The sequence below is a fragment of the Eleutherodactylus coqui genome, chromosome 2, assembly GCF_035609145.1.
Source record: "Eleutherodactylus coqui strain aEleCoq1 chromosome 2, aEleCoq1.hap1, whole genome shotgun sequence".
NCBI lineage: Eukaryota > Metazoa > Chordata > Amphibia > Anura > Eleutherodactylidae > Eleutherodactylus > Eleutherodactylus coqui.
The window spans coordinates 214,463,390-214,469,389 of NC_089838.1; positions in this window are offsets into that span (position 1 = coordinate 214,463,390).

A 6,000-nucleotide genomic window follows, 5' to 3' on the forward strand; every position below is an offset into this window, starting at 1 on the left:
GTTTATAGATACCCTACATTATTTTATTCCCCCAATAGCACAGATAATGTTACATCTACTTTCTGAGAGAAAACAGATGCAAAATAGGAATTTAAAAAGTTCAGCCTCCCCAGCATCATTCCTAGCCAATTTACCATTTTCATCTTGTAAGCATCCAATAGCATCTTTGACTTTTCTTTTGCTTTTGACATACCCCCCAAATCCTTTTTTATTGCTTTTGGCCTCTCTTGCAATTCTCAATTCATTATTAGCTTTTAATTTTCTGACACTTGCCTTACAGTTTCTGCAGACTGCATTATATTATTTTTTAGTTATTTTCCCCTCTTTCCATTTGATAAACATATTTTTCTTTTCAACATGTGTGCAAGTTCTGTGTTCATCCATCCTTGTCTCTTTAAATGCTTCCCATTCTTCCTTCTTTTAGGGATTGTTAAGAATTGTGCTTTGAGAATCTCATTTCACAATATTTCCCAACCTTCTTGGACATTTCTGTCCTTAAGAACATCCAGCCATTGGATTCTTCCTACCCTCTTTTTGAGTCCCATAAAATCTGCCTGTCTGAAATCCAACCCTGAGGTCTGAGTTTTCTCAGGTCTTCCCCCCTTTATTATCCAAGATTCAAGGATAGCATGATCACTGCCTCCTAAGGCCCCAGCCACCCTTACTTCCTCAACCATTCCCTCCCTGTGGGTAAGAATTAAGTCCAAGATAGCAGATCCCTCTTCTACCTTTTGGAAGATAAAGTTGTCAGCAAGAGCAGATAAGAATTTGTTGGATCCATTATTTTTACCTGAGAGAGATTCCCAACAAATGTCTGGATAGTTAAAATCTCCTGTGATCCCTATGTCATGCTTTTTTGAGAGCTTGTCCATCTGATGTAGAAGGAGTTCATCAATCACTGTTGCTTGTCCAGGCGGCCTATAGTAAATGCCTACAAAAATGCCTTCAAATAAACTCTGTACACTCTTTATGGAGTAACAACTGTGGGTCACTACAAGTGTGCCCTGTATCTACAGAGATGTAACCACCATGCATGTGAGCCAAATGTAACCATCAAAGAAGACTTATCCACACAAATTTGGTTTCCTATTCATTTGAAACCTTATTAGATTCAACCAAAATAAGCACTTTTTCTAAATAAGTGTGTTTAGAAAATATTTAAAAAACCACTTCGCAATTTCCCCTACTTGTATAAAAGAAAACATTTTTTTTAAATCCCATATATTTGACATCTCCGTATCTGTAGCGACCTGTACAATAAATTGAACACGTTATTTATCCAGCACAGGAAAAACTGTAAAACCCCCCCCCCCCCTAAAAAACAGAAGCAAAATGCTTATTTTGTTCATTTTGTCTCCCAAAAAATGCATTAAAAGTGATCAAAAAGCCCTATATACCCCACAATGGTACCAATCAAAACTACAGGACATTACACGAAAAATTGGTCCTAATGGAGATCTATCCATATAAAAATGAAAAAAAGTTATGGGACTTTGAATGCAACAATGTAGAAAAAAAATATTGTGTAAAAGTGGAAAAACCTAAAAAAAATTAGGTATTGTAATCGTACTGACCCACAGAAAAATGTATCAGTTCATTTATGCTGCATAATAGACACTGATGTGTTTTCTCTCCCTGCCCTAAAAAAATAATAATAAAAGTTTAAAAATACATCACATATACACAAAATGTTACTAATAAAATCTACAGTTCGCCACACATAAAAGAAAGCCCTCATATGGCCATGTGGAAGGAAAAATTAAAAACTTAAGGCTTTTGAAAAGTGGAAATGACCCCCCCCCCCCCCCCTCTTTAAAAAAAACAAACTTGTTGCTTCCTTTGGTACAAAATAGGCCATGTCACAAGGGGATTAACACACGATTTCAGTCCATAAATACAGATGGAAATAGTACATGCTGCATTTTTGTTATGCTAACGATTGGGTTGCAAAAAAAATGTTCTTATGTATACACCAAAGTAAATAAATAATGTATGCTGTCCATATTACATCCGTAAAAAATATGAATGTCAATAAAAAAGCAGAATATGATTTTACAATGGTTTCTTTACCATCAGCGATGTTTTCACTCATGCGATTTTCGAGAGCAAAAAATTGCGGCATGCTCCATCTTTCTGCGTTTGCCCTTTTATCGCCCATGTTTCTCTATAGAGTCTTCGTTTTATTGACAACTTCACAGGGGCAGAACAGGTCCAGCAACAGAATTTACTGGTTGGTTGGACCGACAGACTAGTAATATTAAAAATTATCTTTTATTGGCTCAGTTAAAAATTCTATGAATAGACGAACAAAATTAGACAAATACACAAATGGGATATTATATGAATAGATCCCGGATAAAGGCTATTCACGCACCGTCAGCCAATCACAGCCATTCAATGACATTCAATGTTGAATGGCTGTGATTGGCTGACGCCCCGTGAGTTATCCAATCACAGCCATTCAATGATGTCATTGAATGGCTGTGATTGGCTGACAGTGCGTGAGTTAGCCAATTACAGCATTAGCTTTCTGGAGGCGGGGATTTCAAGCCCCCATCCAGAAAGCAATGCTCTGTCGGGGACAAGGAGGGAGCGACAGCCCGCAGAAGCACCGCAGAACGCCGGGGGAGGTGAGTACTGATTTCTTTTTTTTAATTTTTTTTTTTTTGGTATACCGTATTCCAGGCTTATAAGGCGACAGTTGGGGGGTCGTCTTATACGCCTAGTCGCCTTATACGCCGGAATATACGGTAAATTAATTCCTAATTCATCCTCTCTGTTTCCCCGTTCGACTCAGGATAAAAAGCCGACATAAAGGATAAATCAATATTCAAGCTCCTGCAGAAAGCTCGCTAGAAGCGAGCAACAAACTGTACACCTCTATCTCAGACCACGTCCTCAGGAATCCCATGCAACCACACCACCTCTTTGATAAATATCTCAGCTTACAGTTTAGCGTTTGCTAACTTGCCCAGTGGAACTAAATGTGCCATCTGGGAGATCCGATCCATGATGACCCAAATAACAGTATTCCCCTGCGACGGCAGCAAATCAGTAATGAAGTTCATGGACAGATGTGACCAGGGCCTGGACGAAATGGGCAAGGGAAGAAGAGGCCCCCCAGGATGTCTCCTGACACTCTTCCCCCTGGCACACACTGGACAAGCAGTGACAAACGCCCAAACGTCCCTAATCATATGAGGTCACCAATAGATTCTGTAAAGTAATTTGAGAGCTCCCTGGATACTGGGGTGACCGGCAAGGACCGAGGCATGCGTTTCCTCTATCACCTTCAACCTCAATGGTAAAGGAACAAACAGTTTGCCTTCCAGAAGGGCTTCGGGGCAGACTACTGCGCAGCCTGAATTAGAGGTGAGAGGTCAGAGAAGTTTGCAGCGAGAACCACCACAGGGGAGAGGATAGTCTCAGGCCCAGACTCAGAATGTTCCGGAGTACCAAAACCCCTAGGTAAGGCATCAGCTTTGACGTTCTTCAAACTAGGTGGGTAGGTAGTGTTAGGGATAAAATCCATGTTACGTTAATATGCTGTGGGGCTCCAAATCAGAGGTGGTTATGGCAGCCACCATGAGAAAGCAATAGACACAGGCATCACGGTCGTGTCTTAGAGCAATCTGAGTTTATTGTGTACATTGTCTTTCTTATACAAAAAATAGTAGGCGTATCAGAGGTTGAACTGCTTTACAGAGGTCGACCTGTTTTACTGGTACATAATTTTGTCTTCTCTATAAACAATGCTTTATTTGTTTGTATGTAGACATCGTGTCTGGTACCCTGATTATCATCACACTCTATATATTAATCACATGCCCTACCTAGACAGCAGACAATGATCAAAGCATTCCTCACAACCTTTGTAAACAAAAGCTAAACAAGATCTTGGAGACATGATGGACATTTAAGATTACACCTCTACTTCATTTAGCAGAGCTTTTCATAGGACACAGAATAGAGTGTACAATTTAGGCCTACAGCCTCCGGAAACGTATATCAAAGATACATACATATATAAATTAATATGTTCATAACCCTCACAATCCCCCATTTTGAAACAGTCCATCTTGAAAAGAGCCTTTGTAGTGGTACTATCAAGGGTGCTAAGCCACCCCCGCCGGTCTTTCTATCCTCTTCCCCCGGATCACCACTATTGTTGCTCTTTTACGTATGACTGTTTTAACGATATCGTAGAGGGAGCGATTCCAGATAATTTGCTTGTCTCCGTATCCACAGAATTTCCATAAATTGCAAACACTCAAAAGAATGAACAAAAGAAACAGTATTAGTAAAGGGTGAAACATAAAATCCATCATCTTTCCTGCAATAGGTGACCATTCAGTAAAAATATCATACCAGTTATACTCTGTGTCTACCTGGATCTTAGTACCTAGGCTGACTAGCTTATCTCCTACCCATACATTTTTCTAATTCCATAAGGGAGAGGTTAGTAACATCCAAATGCTTTTAAAGGTGTTCAGTATCTATCATTAGTCTTACAATTCTACCCAAGGATACTGTCAGAGTTGACATAGGGATAGCATCTGGGTACCAGTAGTACCTTAATGTTGCTTCAGCATCTGACAAAAATGTGTAAGTTTCTGTAAATCAATGTATCACCGATATGTTCTGTATACATCCAGACAGTGGAGTGGTGAGATTATACATACTGGTGGTTCCAGTTCGGTTGGCAACAAAGAATAAATATATATTGGGGGCCAACTTCTATCAGCATATAGAAGAAGCAGGTAACACCGTCCAATCACATATGCTGATTGAAGGCTGCTGGAAACATGGCTCATATGCGGCTGTACTCCGTCCGCATGCTAGGCCATCCAGTGTTTCTTCACAGTTCTCTATACCATGGGTTTTATTTTCACTATAAATCATCATACCTGTGAACTTGGGCAACCAATATTGTAAAGCATATAGAGGCGGTCCGAACACCACAGGTAGTACTACAGACTTACACATCAGGCTTGTGTCCTTTACATCATAAAAAAAAAAGTCATTTCCCCAGTGCTATACTTATCAGAACATTCTACACCATCAGCCCCGGGCCGTATCCAAGATGCTACTGGAATTACATTATTGAGAATATTTCTCCACAATTTTTCATTATTTGTCATCACATCTGACTGCTTTGTCCCTCTCGTGAATCATATATACATATTGCAGGCTACATTGTGTATAGTTCATGAATTTACTCATATTTACAAACAAATCCTTTTAAACCGCAAAACCAGATTAAAAAGCGTTAATACATCCTTATCATATCCTAATGCAAGACATCGGGGGAGGAACAAGGAAGGCATGCATTGTGCCTGAACATTTATCAATCTAGAAACATCCTGTCCTACCCCAGCCATTTTATTCTTCATCACCTCTAAATCTATAGAGTTTAGAACCCCTACACCTGTACCAATTCCCCCTAATAGGGTATCATACCATTTTCGTTTTCCTCTGGTGCAGGGTTTCATTGCCTGAAGAGAAATATTATAATGCAATATGGTTTTCTGGCTCTTTGTGGATGATAAGGGGTGTCAAATGCCTGGGAGTTACCCAGGGCAGACATGAAGTGTTGCATTATTTCACCTGTGAAATGTGTACCTCTATCTGACTCGATTACCTCTGGTACCCCGTATCTGCAGATTACCTTATTCATGAGCTTCTTTTCGGTTACCTGCTCATTTACTTTTGTAATAGGGTACGCCTCCAACCTGAAAAACATCAACAACAAGCACATATTCATACTTCCCAACACGTGGGAGCTGAATGTCGTCAATTTGCAATCCCTGAAATGGGTAGAGTGGTCCTGGCAAGTGCCTTTGTGGTCAATTTACTTCTACCCTGTTGCTTACGGCATAGCTCATGCAAAACTGGACAAATGATGTAGCAGCTACAAAGAACCCAGGGGGCAACCCTTTCTCTCTCAAGCGTAGGTAACATAGCTGCCTTCGATAGGTGAGTCTTTCCATGGATCAGCTG